Below are 17,793 nucleotides of genomic sequence, written 5' to 3' on the forward strand. Positions count from 1 at the left end.
GAGAAACCCGATAACTGGGAGCTCCTAAAAATCAAACACCTATGCTCATCTAAAGATTTCACCAAAAGAGTAAAAAGATCACCTACAGACTGGGAAAGAATATTCAGCTATGACATCTCAGACCAGCGCCTGATCTCTAAAATCTACATGATCCTGTCAAAACTCGACCACAAAAAGACAAACAACCCAATCAAGAAGTGGGCAAAGGATATGAACACACATTTCACTAAAGAAGATATTCAGGCAGCCAACAGATACATGAGAAAACACTCCCAATCATTAGCCATTAGAGAAATGCAAATTAAAACTACGATGAGATTCCATCTCACACCAACTAGACTGGCATTAATTCAAAAAACACAAAATAATAAATGTTGGAGAGGATGCGGAGAGATTGGAACTCTCATACACTGCTGGTGGGATTGTAAAATGGTACAACCACTTTGGAAATCCATCTGGTGTTATCTTCAACAGTTAGAAATAGAACTACCATACAACCCAGAAATCCCACTCCTCGGAATATACCCTAGAGATACAAGAGCCTTCACACAAACAGGTATATGCACACCCATGTTTATTGCAGCTCTGTTTACAATAACAAAAAGCTGGAAGCAACCAAGATGTCCGTCAACGGATGAATGGGTAAATAAATTGTGGTATATTCACACAATGGAATACTACGCATCGATAAAGAACAGTGACGAATCTCTGAAACATTTCATAACATGGAGGAATCTGGAAGGCATTATGCTGAGCGAAATGAGTCAGTTGCAAAAGGACAAATATTGTATAAGACCACTATTATAAGATCTTGAGAAATAGAAAAAACGGAGAAGAACACATACTTTTATGGTTACAAAGGGGGGAGGGAGGGAGGGAGGGAGAGGGCTTTTTATTGATCAATCAGTAGATAAGAACTGCTTTGGGTGAAGGGAAAGACAACACTCAATACAAGGAAGGTCAGCCTAATTGGACTGGACTAAAAGCAAAGAAGTTTCCGAGATAAAATGAAAGCTTCAAAGGTCAGCGGAGCAGGGGCTGGGGTCTGGGGAACTTGGTTTGAGGGGACTGCTAAGTCAATGGGCAAAATAATTCTATTATGAAAACATTCTGCATCCCACTTTGAATTGGGGCGCCTGGGGTCCTAAATGCCAACAAGCGGCCATCTAAGATACATCAATTGGTCTCAACCCACCTGGAGCAAAGGCAAAGGAAGAACACCAAGGTCACACGACAACTAAGAACCCAAGAGACAGAAAGGGCCACATGAACCAGAGACCTACATTATCCTGAGACCAGAAGAACTAGTTGGTGCCCGGCCACAATCGATGTCTGCCCTGACAGGGAGCACAACAGACAACTCCTGAGGGAGCAGGAGACCAATGGGATACAGTCCCCAAATTCTCATGAAAAGACCATATCTAATAGTATGACTGCGACTAGAGGAATCCCAGAGACAATGCTCCCCAGAACTTCTGATGGCACAGGACAGGAACCATCCCCGAAGACAAATCATCAGGCATGAAAAGGACTGGTCAGTGGGGGGGAGAGAGATGCTGATGAAGAGTGAGCTAATTAAATCAGGTGGACACTGGAGAGTGTGTTGGCAACTCTTGACTGGAGGGGGGATGGGAAGATAGAGAGAGAGGGAAGATGGCAAAATTGGCACGAAACGAGAGACTGAAAGGGCTGACTCTCTAGGGGGAGAGCAAGTGGGAGAAGGGAGTAAGATGTATGTAAACCTACATGTGACAGACTGATTGGAATGGTAAATGTTCACTTGAAGGTTAATAAAAATTAATTAAAAAAAAAAAGACACAAACTAAAACTCAAAGGATGAAAAAAAATCTATATTGTGCAAACAATAATAATACAAAAAAGGCAGGAGTATGAATATTAATTTCTGACAAAACAGACTTTAAAGTAATATCCACCATAAGTGATAAGGAAAGTCACATATCGTGATTAAAGGGTCAATACACCAGGAGGGAAACCCTGGTGGTGTAGTGGTTAAGTGCTACAGCTGCTAACCAAAAGGTCAGCAGTTCGAATCTGCCAGGCACTCCTTGGGAACTCTATTGGGCAGTTCTACTCTGTCCTGTGGGGTCACTATGAGACAGAATCAACTCAATTGCAGTGGGTTTGGTTTTTTCATACCAGGAGGATATAACCATAATAAATATTTACTCACCCGAAGACAGAGCTCCCAAATACATAAAACGAACTCCAACAGCATTGAAAAGAGAGATAGACAGCTCCACATTAATTAGTAGAAGACTTCAACACAGCACTTTCAATGAAGGGTAGAACTTCAAGAAAGCTCAATAAAGACACGGGAGCTCTAAATGCTACAATCAACCAACTTGACCTCATAGACATATACAGAACACTCTACTCAAAAGTAGCCAAGTATACTTTCCACCCAACAGCAACCAAGTGTACTTTCTTTTCCAACATACATGGAATGTTCTCCAGAATAGGCCACATACTAGGCCATAAGCAAGTCTTAATAGAATCTAAAACATCAAAATGTTACAAAGCATCTTTTCTGACCATAACGCCATAAAAGTAGAAATCAAGAACGGAAAAAGCAAGGAAGAAAAATCAAACACATGGAAACTGAACAACACCTTGCTCAAAAACTACTGGGTATAGAAGAAATCAAGGATAGAATAAAGAAATTCATTGAATCAGATGAGAATGAAAACTCTTCCTACCAGAGCCTTTGGGACCCAGAAAAAGCAGTGTTCAGGCATCAATTTACAGCAGTAAATGCACACTTCCAAAAAAAAAAGGGCCAAAATCAAAGAATTATCCCTACAACTTGAATAGACAGCAACAAAAGAAGCCCTCGGGCACCAGAATAAAGCAAATAATAAAAATTAGAGCAGAATTAAATGAAATAGAGAAGAGAAAAATAATTGAAAGAGTTAACAAGACCAAAAGGTCTTTCTTTGAAAAGATCAACAAAATCAATAAACCACTGGCCAAAGTGACAAAAAAAAAAAAAAAAAAAAACAGGAGAGGAGGCAAATAACTGGAATAAGGAATGAGATGGGCATATCACAACAGACCCAACTGAAATGAAAAGAGTCGTAACAGGATACTATAAAAAACTGTACTCTGGCAAATTTGACAATCTAGAGGAAATGGACAAATTTCTAGAAACACATCACCTACCTAAAATAGCACAAACAGAGGTAGAACAACTAAATAAACCCATAATGAAAGATGAGATTGAAACGGTAATTAAAAAACTCCCAACAACAACAACAAAAAGAAAGCTCTGGCCCTGACAGCTTCACTGTAAAAGTCTACCAAACTTTCAGAGAAGAGTTAACACCACTAATGCTAAAGGTATTTCAGAGCACAGAAAAGGATGCAATACTGACAAATTTATTCTATGAAGCCAGCATAACCTGATACCAAAGCCAGGTAAAGACACCACAAAAAATAGACCAAAAATCTTCAACAAAATTCTAGCCAATAGAATTCAACATATAGAAAAAAATAATTCCCATGACCAAGATGGAATCATACCAGGTATGCAGGAATGATTTAACATTAGAAAAACAATCAATGTAATCTCTTATCAATTGATACAGAAAAGGGATTTCACAAAGTCCAGCACACATTCATCATAAAAATTCTGAGCAAATTAGGAATAGAAGGGAAATTCCTCAACATAATAAAGGGCAATTTCTAGAAGCACATGATCTACCTAAACTTACACAAACAGAGGTAGAACAACTAAATACACCTATAACAAAAAAGAGATTGAAAAGGTAATTAAAAAACTCACACACACAAAAAGAAACCCTGGCCTTGATGGCTTCACTGGAGAATTCTATCAAACTTTCAGAGAAGAGTTAACACCACTACTACTAAAGGAATTCCAGAGCATAGAGAAGGATGGAATACTACCAAACTTATTCAATGAAGCTGGGATATCCCAGATACCCAAAACAGGTAAAGACACCACAAAAAAGAAAATTACAGACCTATATCCCTCATGAATGTAAAGGCAAAAATCCTCAACAAAATTCTAGCCAATAGAATTCCACAACATATCAAAAAAATAATTCACCATGACCAAGTGGGATTCATACCAGGTATGCAGGGATGGTTCAATATTAGAAAACCAATTAATGTAATCCACCATATAAATAAAAGACAAGAACCACATGATTTTATCAATTGATGCAGAAAAGGCATTTGACAAAGTTCAATACCCATTCATGATAAAAACTCTCAGCAAAATAGGAATAGAAGGAAAATTCCTCAACATAATGAAGGGCATTTATACAAAGCCAACAGCCAATATCATCCTAAACGGAGAGAGTCTGAAACCATTCCCCCGAGAGGAAAAACCAGACAAGGATGCCCTTATCACCACTCTTATTCAACCCAGTGCTGGAGGTCCTAGCCAGAGCAATTAGGCTAGACAAAGAAATAAAGGGCATCCAGACTGGTAAGGAAGAAGTAAATGTATCCCTATTTGCAGATGACATGATCTGAAAAAACAGAAAGCCCTAGAGAAGCCTCAAAAAAAACTACTGAAACTAATAGAAGAGTTTATCAGAGTATCAGGATACAAGATAAGCATACAAAAATCAGCTGGATTCCTCTACACCAACAAAGAGAACATCGAAGAGGAAATCACCAAATCAATACCATTTGCTATAGCCCCAAGAAGATAAAATACTCAGGAATCAATCTTACCAGAGACGTAAAAAACCTGTACAAAGAAAACTACAAGGCACTACTGCAAGAAACCAAAAGACACCTACAGAAGTGGAAAAACATACCTTGCTCGTGGATAGGAAGAGTTAACATTATAAAAACATCTATTCTACCAAAAGCCATCTATGGATACAATGTCTTTCCTATTCAAATTCCAATGACATTTTTTAATGAGATGGAGAAACAAATCACCAACTTCATATGGAAGGGAAAGAGACCCCAGATAAGTAAAGCGTTACTGAAAAGGAAGAACAAAGTGGGAGGCCTCATCCACCTGATTTTAGAACCTATTATACCACCATAGGTGTCAAAACAGCCTAGTACTGGTATAACAGATACATAGACCAATGGAACAGAATTGAGAATCCACATATGAGCAGTTGATATTTGGCAAAGGCCCAAAGTCAGTTAAATGGGAAAAATGTGGTCCCTTTAACAAATTGTGCTGTCATAACTGGATATCTATCTACAAAAAAAAAAGAAAGAAACGAGATCCATACCTCACCCTGTACACAAAAAATAAACCAAAATGGATCAAAGACCTAAATATAAAATCTAAAATGATAAAGATCATGGAAGAAAAAATAGGGACCATGCTAGGAGCCCTAATACATGGCACAAACAGTATACAAAACATTACTAACAATGCACAAACACAAGAAGAAAAACTACGTAACTGGGAGCTCCTAAAAATCAAACAACTATGCTCAAACAAAGACTTCACCAAAAGAGTGAAAAGATTACCTACAGACTGGAAAAAAGTTTTTAGCTGTGACATTTCTGATTAGCATCTGATCTCTAAAATATACATGATAATGCAAAAACTCAAATACAAAAAGACAAATAACCAAATTAAAAAATGGGCGAAAGGTATGAACAGACACTTCAGTAAAGAAGACATTCAGGCAGCCAACAGATACATGAGGAAATGCTCACGATCATTAGCCATTAGGGAAATGCAAATCAAAACTAGAATGAGATCCCATCTCACTCCAACAAGGCTGGCATTAATCCAAAAATCACAAAACAATAAATGTTGGAGAGGCTGTGGAGAGATTGGAACACTTATACACTGCTGGTTCAATTGTAAAATGGTACAACCACTTTGGAAATCGGTTTGGCGCTTCCTTAAAAAGCTAGAAATAGAACTACCATACAATCCAGCAATCCCACTCCTTGGAATATACCCTAGAGAAATAAAAGCCTTTACACAAACAGATATATGCACACCCATGTTCATTGCAGAGCTGTTTACAACAGCAAAAAGATGGAAGCAACCAAGGTGTCCATCAAGGGATGAATGGATAAATAAATATGGTATATTCACATAATGGAATACTATGCATTGGTAAAGAACAAGGATGAATCCAAGAAACATTTCATAATATGGAGGAATCTGGAAGGCATTATGCTGAGTGAAATTAGTCAACTGCAAAAGGGGAAAAATAATATGAGACCACTATTTTAAGAACTCAAGGAATAGTTTAAAAAGAGAAGAAAATATTCTTTTTTTTAATTTTTGAAAATATTTTATTGTGTTTTAGATGAAAGTTTACCCAGCAAATTAGGCTCCCATTTAACAATTTTTATAAAAATTGCTTTGTGATATTGGATACAATTTTCCCAATGTGTCAGTATTCTCATTATTTCCATTCTGTTTGTTCTGTTTCTGTTGATCTAGTTTCCCTTCCCCTCCTTGACTTCTCTTATTTGCTTTTGGGTAAATATTGACAGTTCAGTCTCATATAATTGATTGCTTAAAGCAGCACATTACTCACAGGGGATGCTGTTTTCTCCCATTCTGTTTGGGACCTTCTATGGTGTCCCTGGCCAGAACAGTCAGTAGTGGTAGCTGAGCACCATCCCGTTCTTCTGGCCTTAGGTTAGAAGAGGGTGTGGTTCGTGTGGGGTATTGGTTTCCTTCATTCTCTTTTGCTCCAGATGAGTAGAAGACCAACAGTTGCATCTTAGATGGCCACTTGCAAGCTTTTAAGACCCAGACATGCTACCCTGCAAACTAGGGTGTAGATCGTTATCTTTATGAACTATGTGATGCTAATTGACTAAGTTGTCCCATGAGACTATGGTCCTTAGCCTTTTAACCCCTTAAATCAATCTCATGAGTTGTTTGCATATGTCTAAGAGGTCTCCATAATCATGCCCCCCTGTACTTTATTGTATATGTGGATATATATGTAGCACACAAAAACATGTATATACATATGCCTAGAAATAATAAATTATTTTAAGTCATTAAGTTTTAGAGTGGTTTGTTCTGCAGGAATAGATAATCAAACGAGTCAATGAGCTCAGTTTTGCCGGTATTTTTTTAAACATCTGTTAAACAAAACACAAATGTTGTTTGGTGGCCAAAGCAGTGTTAGACATTGAGATTGTTCTGATTGCCTAATATCACTGTAAAAAGCAATGCAAGAAATATTAGTGATATATATACTAGAGAATATATCACTTGGGGAGTTCCAATTTTCTGGTTTTCTTCCAACACTGGCCAGTATAATTGTAATGCTGAAGAAAAATATTTTTGAAAGTTTACTAATTCAGTGGTTACTTCTCCTTGCCCCGTCTTTCACTCCAAAATGCATAATGTTTTGTACTAGACGATAGTATGGATGATCAGGTTAGAAAAATTCCCCTAAAGTACAATAATAAAAAAAAAGAAACAAAAATTTCTCTTTATGGGCCTATAAATGACAATGCATATGTTTTCAAGGTAGTCTTCTGACCATAGGCACATAAATTCAATAATCAAAATGGATTAAATAGCGTATAAAGTGAAAAGGGGGCAATTGAGGGTCTTTTTCCACGATGTGCCATATAATAATTTTTGGTTTGTTTTTTAATTAGTGAACATTTTTAAATTGTGCTTTAAGTGAAAGCTTACAAATCAAGTCAGTCTGTCTTACAAAAATTTATACATGCTTTTTTTAATTGCTCTCCCCCTAATGAGACAGTACACTCTTTCCCTCCACTCTCTCTTTTCATGTCCATTTGGCCAGCTTCTGACCCTCTCTGTGCTCTCATCTCCCCTCGAGGCAGGAGATGCCAACATAGTCTCATATGTCCACTTGATTCAAGAAGCTAGTTCTTCACCAGTATCATTTTCTATCCCATAGTCCAGTCCAATCCCTGTCTGAAGAGTTGGCTTTGGGAATGATTCCTGTCTTGGGCCAACAGGAGGTCTGGGGACCATGACCACTGGGGTCATTCTAGTATCAGTAAGATAATTAAGTCTGTTCTTTTTAGAGAATTTGGGGTCTGCGTCCCACTGCTCTCCTGCTGCCTCAGGGGTTCTCTGTTGTGTTCCCTGTCAGGGCAGTCAACAATTGTAGTTGGGCATCATCTAGTTTTCTGGTCTCAGGCTGATGTAGTTTCTGGTTTATGAGGCCTTTTCTGTCCTTTGGGCTCATAATTACCATGGGACTTTGGTGTTCTTCATTCTCCTTTTCTCCAGGTGGGTTGAGACCAATTGATGCACCTTAGATGGCTGCTTGCTAGCATTTAAGACCCCAGACACCACTCTCCAAAGTGGGATGCTGAATGTTTTCTTAATAGATTTCATTATGCCAATTGACTTAGATGTCCCCCAAAACCATGGTCCCCAAACCACTGCCCCTGCTATGCTGGCCTTGAAGCATTCAGTTTATTCAGGAAACTACTTTTGCTTTAGTCCAGTTGTGCTGACCTCTCCTGTACTGTGTGTTGTCTTTCCTCGCACAAAAATAGTTCTTATCTACTGTCTATTTAATGAATACCCATCTCCCTCCCTCCCTTCCCCCTCTCTTAACCATCAAAGAATATTTTCCTCTCTGTTTAAACTATTTCTCGAGTTCTTATAACAGTGGTCTGATAAAATATTTGTCCTTTTGCAACTAATTTCACTCACCATATGCCTTCCAGATTCCTCCATGTTATCAAATGTTTCAGATTCATCACTGTTCCTTACCGATGTGTAGTATTCCATTTTGAGAATATACCATAATTTATCCATTTATCCATTGATGGGCACTTTGGTTGCTTCCATCTTTTTGCCATTGTAAACACTGCTGCAACGAATATGAGTGTGCATATATCTGTTCTTGTAAAGGCTCTTATTTCTCCAAGATATATTTCAAGGAGTGGGATTGCTGCATCCTATGGTAGTTCTATTTCTAGCTTTTTAAGGAAGCGCTAAATCAATTTCCAAAGTGGTTGTACCATTTTACATTCCCACCTGCAGAGTATAAGTGTTCCAGTCTCTCCACAACCTCTCCAACATTTATTATTTTGTGTTTTTTTTAATTAATGTGAGCCTTGCTGGAGTGAGATGGTGTCTCATTGTAGTTTGATTTGCATTTCTCTAATGGCTAAGGACCGTGAACATTTCCTTATATATCTGTCACCTGTCTGAATGTCTCCTTTGGTGAAGTGCCTGTTCATATCTTTTCCACATTTTTTAATTGGGTTATTTGTCTTTTTGTTGTTGAGTTTTTGCAGTATCATGTAAATTTTAGAGATTAGACACTGATTGGAATTGTCAAAGCTAAAAACTTTTTCTCAGTCTGTAGGTAATCTTTTCACTCTTTTGGTGAAGTCTTTGGATGAGCATAGCTGTTAGCTGTTTGATTTTTAGGAGCTCCCAATTATCTAGTTTTTCTTCTTCATTGTTAGTAATGTTTTGTATTCTATTTATGTGATCTATTATTTTATTTACTATATTAGGGCTCCTAATGTTGTCCCTACTTTTTCTTCTATGGTCTTTATTGTTTCAGATTTTATATTTAGGTCTTTGATCCATTTTGAGTTCATTTTTGTGCATGGTGTGAGGTACAAGTCTTGTTTCATTTAATTTGCAGATGGCTAACCAATTTTTAACCAATTATGCCAGCACCGTTTGTTAAAAAGATTGTCTTTTCCCCATATAACTGACTTTGGGCCTTTGTCAAATATCAGCTGCTCCTATGTGTATGGATTTATGTCTGGATTCTCAATTCTGTTCCATTGGTCTATGTATCTGTTGTTGTACCAGTACCAGGCTGTTTTGTCTACTCTGGCAGTATAATAGTTTCTAAAATCAGGTAGAGTGAGGCCTCTTACTTTGTTCTTCTTTTTCAGTAATGCTTTACTTATCCGGGGCCTCTTTCCCTTCCATATGAGGTTAGTGATTTGTTTCTCCACCTCATTAAAGAATGTCGGAATTTGGATTGGAATTGTTTTCTATCTGTAGATTGCTTTAGGTAGAATAGACGTTTTTACAATATTAAGTCTTCCAATCCGTGAGTAAGGTATGTTTTTCCACTTATGTATGTCTCTTTTGGTTTCTTACAGGAGAGTCTTATAGTTTTCATTCTATAAGTCTTCTAGATGTCTGGCAAGATTTATTCCTAAGTATTTTATCTTCTTGGGGGCTACCGTAAATGGTATCGATTTGTTGATTTCCTCTTCGATGTTCTTTTTGTTGGTGTAGAGGAATCCAACTGATTTTTGTATGTTTATCTTCTGTCCTGATACTCCGCTGAACTCTTCTATTAGTTTCAAGTTTCTCTGAGGTTTCTTTAAGGTTTTCTGTGTATAAGATCATGTCATCTGCAAATAGAGTTAATTTTACTTATTCCTTGCCAATGGGGATGCCCTTTATTTCTTTATCTAGACTAATTGGTCTGGGTAGGACCTCCAGCACTGTGTTGAATAAGAGTGGTGATAAAGGCCATTCTTGTCTGGTTTTTCCTCTCAATGGGAATGTTTTCAGACTCTATGCATTTAGGGTGATGTTGGCTTTTGGCTTTGTATAAATTCCCTTTATTATGCTGAGGAATTTTCCCTCTACTCCTATTTTTCTGAGAGTTTTTTATCATGAATGAACGTTGAACTTTGTCAAATGCCTTTTCTGCATCAATTGATAAAATCTTGTGGTTGTTGTCTTCTGCTTTATTTATGTGGTGGATTACATTAACTGTTTTTCTAATGTTGAACCATCCCTGCAGACCTGGTTTGAATCCCACTTGGTCATGGTGAATTATTTTTTTTATATGTTGTTGAATTCTATTGGTTAGAATTTTGTTGAGGATTTTTGCATCTACGTCCATGAGAGATATAGGTCTGTAATTTTTTTTTTTTTTTTTTTGTAGCGTCTTTAGCTACTTTTGGTGTCAGAGATATGCTGGCTTCATAGAGTGAGTTCAGGAGTATTCCATCCTTTTCTATGCTTTGAAATACCTTTAATAGTAAATAGTAGTGGTGTTAAATCTTCTCTGAAGGTTTGGTACAACTCTGCAGTGAATCCATCCGGGCCAGTGCTTTTTTGGTTGGAGGTTTTTGATTAACTTTTCAATCTCTTGTTTTGTTTTGGGTCTATTTAGTTGTTCTACCTCTGTTTGTGTTAGGTTACGTAGGCAGTGTGTTTCTAGGAACTAATTCTTTTCTTCTAGGTTTTCAAATTTGTTAGAGTACAATTTTTCATAGTAATCTGATATGATTGTTTTAATTTCAATTGGGTCTGTTGTAATATTGTCCATCTCATTTCTTATATGGGTTTTTTGCTTCCTCTCCTCTTTTTCTTTTGTCAGTTTGGCCAATGGTTTATCAATTTTGATATTTTTTTCAAAAAAACAGATTTTGGTCTTGTTAATTCTTTCAATTTTTTTTTTCTCTTTTCTATTTCATTTAATTCTGCTCTAAGTTTTATTATTTGCTTTCTTCTGGTGCCTGAGGGATTCTTTTGTTGCTCTCTTTGTATTTGTTCAAGTTGTAGGGATAATTCTTTGATTTTGGCCCTTTCTTCTTTTCTTATGTGTGCATTTATTGGTAGAAATTGACTTCTGAGCACTGCTTTCACTGTGTCCCAAAGGTTCTGATAGGAAGTGTTTTCATTCTCCTTGGATTCTATGAATTTCTTTTCTTTATTCCATCTTTACTGTCCTTATAACCTGGTCTTTTTTCAGCAGGGTATTGTTCAGTTTCCATGTGTTTGATCTCTTTTCCTTGGTTTTTCTCTTGTTGATTTCTACTTTTATGGCCTTATGATCAGAGAAAATGCTTTGTAATATTTCAGTGTTTTGGATTCTGCTAAGGCTTGCTTTATGACCTAATATGTGGCCTATTCCAGAGAATGTTCCATGTGTACTAGAAAAGAAAGTATACTTGACTGCTGTTGGGTGGACTGTTCTGTATATGTTTATATGGTTGAGTGGTTGATTGAGGCATTTAGATCTTCCTTGTCATAATTGAGCTTTTTTCTGGATGTCCTGTCCTCCAAAAGTGGTGTGTTGAAGCCTCCTAGTATAATTGTGGAGAAGCCTGTCTCACTTTTCAGTGCTGTTATAGTTTGTTTTCTGTATCTTGCAGCCCTGTCATTGGGTACATAAATACAGTTATATCCTCCTGGTATATTGTGCCTTGAATCATTATATAGTGTCCTTCCTTATCCTTTGTGGTGGATTTAACTTTAAAGTCTATTTTGTCAGAAATTAATATTGCCACTCCTGCTCTTTTTTGATTGTTGTTTGCTTGATATCTTTTTTCCATCCTTTAAGTTTTAGTTTGTTTTTGTCTCTAAGTCTAAGGTGTGTCTCTTGTAGGAAGCAAATATCATGTTTTTTTACCCATTCTGCCACTCTCTGTCTCTTTATTGGTGCATTTAGTCCATTTACATTCAGCATAATTATGGATAGGTACGAATTGAGAGTTGTTACTTTGATTTTTGTGTGTGTGTGTGTTGTCAACTGTTTCTTTTTTACACTTAATTTTTTTGTTCTGAGTAGTTTATCTTTACATGTTGTCTTTTCCTCTTATCGTTGTTGATTTTGTTTCTTCCGAATTTCTATATTTTTGTTATATTGTATTTTGATGTGTAGGATAGTTTGTCTCCTTTCTGGCTACCTTAATATTTACCCTATTTTTCTAAATTTAAACCTAACTTTTATTTCCCTATATCACCTTGTCTTCCTCTCCATATGAAAGATCTATGACTACATTTCTTAGTCCTCCTTTATTGCTTCAATGTTGTCTCCTTGTACACAATAACATTTCTGTTTCATTGTTTTCAGCTAATTTTTTTTTTTTTTTTACCTTGATTTACTTTTGTGATTTCCCTGTCTGGGTTGATATCTAGTTGATCTGTCCAGTGTTCCAGTCTTGGGTTGATATGTGATATTATTGATTTTCTAACAGAAGAGTTCCCTTTAGTATTTCTTGTAGTTTTGGTTTGGTTTTTACAAATTCCCTAAACTTCTGTTTATCTGGAAATGTCCTAATTTCACCTTCATATTTGACAGACAGTTTTCTTGGCAGGCAATTTTTTCCCTTCAATGCTTTTTATAAGTCATCACATTGCCTTCTTGCCTGCATTGTTTCTGCTGAGTAGTCTAAGCTTATTCTTATTGACTGTCCTTTGTAGGCAACTTTTTGTTTATCCCTAGCTGCTCTTAAAATTCTCTCTTTATCTTTGGTTTTGGCAAGTTTGATTGTAATATGTCTTGGTGACTTTATTTTGAAATCTACCTCATGTGGAGTTCGATGAGCATCTTGGATAGATATCTGCTCATCTTTCACAATATCGGGGAAGTTTTCTGCCAACAAATCTTCAACAAGTCTCTCTGTGTTTTCTGTTATCCCTCCCTGTTTTGGTACTCCAGTCATTTGTAGATTATTTTTCTTGATAGAGTCTCACATGATTCTTAGGGTTTCTTCATTTTTTAAAAAATTCTTTTATCTGATTTTCTTCAAATATATTGGTGTCAAGTGCTTCATCTTCAAGTTCACCAATTCTGCCTTCCACATCCTCAGTTCTGCTCCTCTGACTTTCTATTGAGTTGTGTAATTTTGTAATTGTATTGTTAATCTTCTGAATTTCTGATTGTTGTATGTCTATGGATTCCTCTAGCTTATTAATTTTTTCATTATGTTCCTGAATAAGCTTTTTAGTATCTTCAACTACTTTATCTGTGTGTTCCTTGGCTTGTTCTGTGTATTGCCTGATTTCCTTCCTGTTGTCTTGAAGAGTTCTGTATATTAATCTTTTGTATTCTGCATCTGGTAATTCCTGGAAGGCGCTTTCATCTAGAAGATCCCTTGATTATTTTTTTGAGAGCTTGTTGAATCGATCATGGACTGTCTTCTTATGAGATTTTATATTGACTTGTTTCTGAGCCATCTAAGTTATTGTATTAGTGTATTTTGTGTTTGTTTACTATATCCTAACCTCTCACTTTCTTTGTTTTATTTTGATGTGCCCTAATGGTTGCCTGAGTGAGCGGGCTTGATTATTTTCACCTTTGAAGCTCTGACATCCTGTCACCAGATCACTAGAGCTGTTTTAAGGTATATCAGTGTAGGAGTCCATTCACTTTTCTTGTATGGATTCAGTTCAGGTGTCCAGGTAATTGCTCACCAAGTGTGTGGTAAGGCTCTGTCTCACAGGCTTAGAGGGGCAGGGGTGATTGGTGTAGTAGGTACCGGTATCTGTTTGCATCAGGGGATCATGCTCTGAACAAAGCAGGGGGCTGAGAATCATCGTTCAAGTGCCTCTGAGGAAAGTGCGTCCCTATTCCCTATAGCGTACTGGTGGGTGGGTTCTGCAGACAGAACACAGGCACCCAGAGTTTTTGGTTGTAAGGACTAGAAGGTACCAGTTATCCTTGGTCTGCTGTCACATGTGGCTGGGTCACCTGAGTGGAGCCACCAGTCCTTAGGACCCTGATGTGGGTAGGTGAGGACCCTATTTAATAGGCAAAGTGGTGTTAAACACCAACCACCTCTCCACTACACAGCTGAAACAGTTGTTGTCTGCCGACAAGAGCCTATTCTCCTGAAATAGGCCCACACAGGTCCATGCAGGGGGGAAATGCACTCAAATTCCACAGACTGTTTATGCCTGGACAGAAGCCATTTCTGTCCTGAGCTCCCCAGGTTAGTAAAAAAAAAAAAAAAAGTAGAGCTGGCTAATTATCATTTCTCTGAATTGTGAATTTATTCCTTCTCCAACGCCTGGAGGATGGCTCTAGGTGATCTGCAGGGCCAATTTCTGGCCCAGGGAATCAACATCCACTGAAGCTGGCTTTGGAGGGGGAGGGGGGGTGCGGTAAAATATAGTCAAATACTTAGCTTTTGCCGAGAGCGCTGTTCTCTGGTTCTGGAGGTGTTAGTAGGCTGTGTGGCTGGTTGCTTCTCCCTAAGGAAACTGTGGCCAAACCCTAGTACCATACCACCACAACCACTCCCAGGAATGGTGCCTGAGGGATCCAGCAATTCAGGCCCAGCAACTCCTCTCCCCTTCTGAATCATCTCTTCCTCCCCCTGCCACTCATTCAGTTTTCTAACTTTGCCTTTGATGTTCAGGGCTCCTAGCTTGTCATAAATATAATCATTTCACTTGTTTTTTTGGGTCTTTGTTATAAGTGGATGTGTATGTCTATTCTGCCATCTTGGCCCCGCCTTCAGAAAATATTTTTTGGTGGTTAGGAGAATGGGGAGGGAGGTAGGGAGGGAGAAAGGTGTTCACTAATTAGATTGTAGACAAGAACTTTTTTTGGTGAACAGAAAAACAGCACACAATACAGGAGAGTTCAGCATAACTAGACTAAGCCAAAGCAAAGAAGTTTCCTGAATAAGCTAAACTCTTCGATGGCCACTGTAGCAAGGGTGGGGGTTTAAGGACCATGGTTTCAGGGGACATCTAGGTCAACTGACATAATAAAATCTATTAAGAAAACTTTCTGCATCCCACTTTGGAGAGTGGTGTCTGGGGTCTTAAATGCTAGCAAGCAGCCATCTAAGATGCAACAATTGGTCTCAACCCACCTGGAACAAAGGAAAATGAAGAACACCAAGGACACAAGGTAATTATGAGCCCAAGAAATATAACGGGCCACATAAACCGGAAACTACATCAGCCTAAGACCAGAAGAACTAGATCGTGCCTGGCTATAACCAATGAGTGTCATGACAGGGTACACAACAGAGAATCCCTGAAAGAGCAGGAGTGCAGTAAGATGCTGACCTCAAATTCTCATAAAAAGACCAGACTTGGTGGTCTGACTGAGACTGGAAAGACCGCAGAGGTCATGGTCTCCAGACCTTCTGATAGCCCAAGACAGGAACCATTCCCAAAGCTAACTCTTCAGACAGGGATTGGACTGGACTATAAGATAGAAAATGATACTGGTGAGGAATGGTCTCTTTTATCAAGTAGACACATGAGACTGTGTGGGCAGCTCCTGTCTGGAGGGAAGATGAGAAGGCGGCGGGGAAGGGGGGGGACAGAATCTGACTGAATGAACACGAAATACAGGATGAAGAGAAGGATTGTGCTGTCTCATTAGGGAGAGACCAACTAGGAGTATATGTTGTTGTTGTTAGGTGCCGTCGAGTCAGTTACGACTCATAGCGACCCTACGCACAACATAAAGAAACACTGCCTGGTCCTGTGCCATCCTTACAATCATTGTTATGCTTGAGCTCATTGTTGCAGCCACTGTGTCAATCCACCTCATTGAGGGTCTTCCTCTTTTCCGCTGACCCTGTACTCTGCCAAGCATGATGTCCTTCTCCAGGGACTGATCCCTCCTGACAACATGTGCAAAGTATGTAAGACGCAGTCTCACCATCCTTGCCTCTAAGGAGCATTCTGGCTGCACTTTTTCCAAGACAAGGAGTATATAGCAAGGTGTATATAAATTTTTGTATGAGAGGCGGACATGATTTATAAACATTCACTTAAAGCACAATAAAAATAATTCTTTAAAAAAGACAGAAAAACTACAATGAAATACCATCTCACTCCAACAAGGCTGGCATTGATCCAAAAAATACAAAATAATAAATGTTGGAGCGGTTGTGGAGAGACTGGGACACTTATACACTGCTGGTGGGAATGTTAAATGGTTCGGCCACTTTGGAAATCAATTTGGAACTTCCGAAAAAAACTAGAAATGGAACTACCATCTGATCCAGCAATCCCACTCCCTGAAATACATCCTGAAGAAATAAGAGCCCTAACTCAAATAGATATATGCACACCCATGTTCGTTGCAACACTGTTTACAATAGCAAAAATGGAAACAATCACAGTGTCCACCATCAGATGAATGGATAAAAAAGTTATGATATAGTCACACGGTACGATAGTACACAACAGTAAAGAACAATGACGAATCCATGAAACATCTCATAACATGGAGGAATCAGAAGGCATTATGCTGAGTGAAATTAGTCAGCCACAAAAGAACAAATATTGCATGAGACCACTGTTATAAGAACTGAAGAAAAGGTTTAAACACAGAAGAAAATGGTCTTTGATGATTACGGGGATGGGAAGGGAGAGAGAGGGATATTCTCTAATGAGATAGTAGACAAGAATTATTCTTGTGAAGGGAAGGACAACACACAATATAGGAGAATTCAGCAGAACTTGACTAAACTAAAAGCTAAGAAGTTTCCTGAATACAACCAAACACTTTAAGGGGCAGAGTAGCAGGGGTGGGGGTCTGGGGGCCATGGTTTCAGGGGACATCTAAGTCATAGGCATAATGAAGTCTATTAAGAAAATATTTTGTATCCCACTTTGGTGAGTTGAGTCTGGGGTCTTAAAAGCTAGCAAAGAACCACCTAAGATGCATCAATTGGACTCAACCCACCTGGAGCAAAAAAGGATGAAGAACACCAAAGACACAAGGGAAATATGAGCCCAGGAGAAAGAAAGGGCGATGTAAACCAGACACTCCATCAGCCTGAAATGGGAAGAACTAGATGATGACTGGCTCCCTCCAATGACGGCCCTGACAGGGGCACAACAGAAAATCCCTAATGAGGCAGGAGAAAAGTGGGGTGCAGATCTCAAATCTAGTAGAAAGACCAGACTTAATGGTCTGACTGAGACTGAAGGGACCCCAGAGGTTATGGCTCCCGAACTCTTTGTTAACCCAAAACTAAAACCATTCCCAAAGCCAACTCTTCAGACAAAGATTAGACTGGACTATAAGACATAAAATGATACTTGTGAAGAGTATGCTCCTTAGCTCAAGTAGACACATGAGACTAGGTGGACAGCTCTTATCT

This window comes from Elephas maximus, chromosome 4, assembly GCF_024166365.1.
Source record: "Elephas maximus indicus isolate mEleMax1 chromosome 4, mEleMax1 primary haplotype, whole genome shotgun sequence".
NCBI lineage: Eukaryota > Metazoa > Chordata > Mammalia > Proboscidea > Elephantidae > Elephas > Elephas maximus.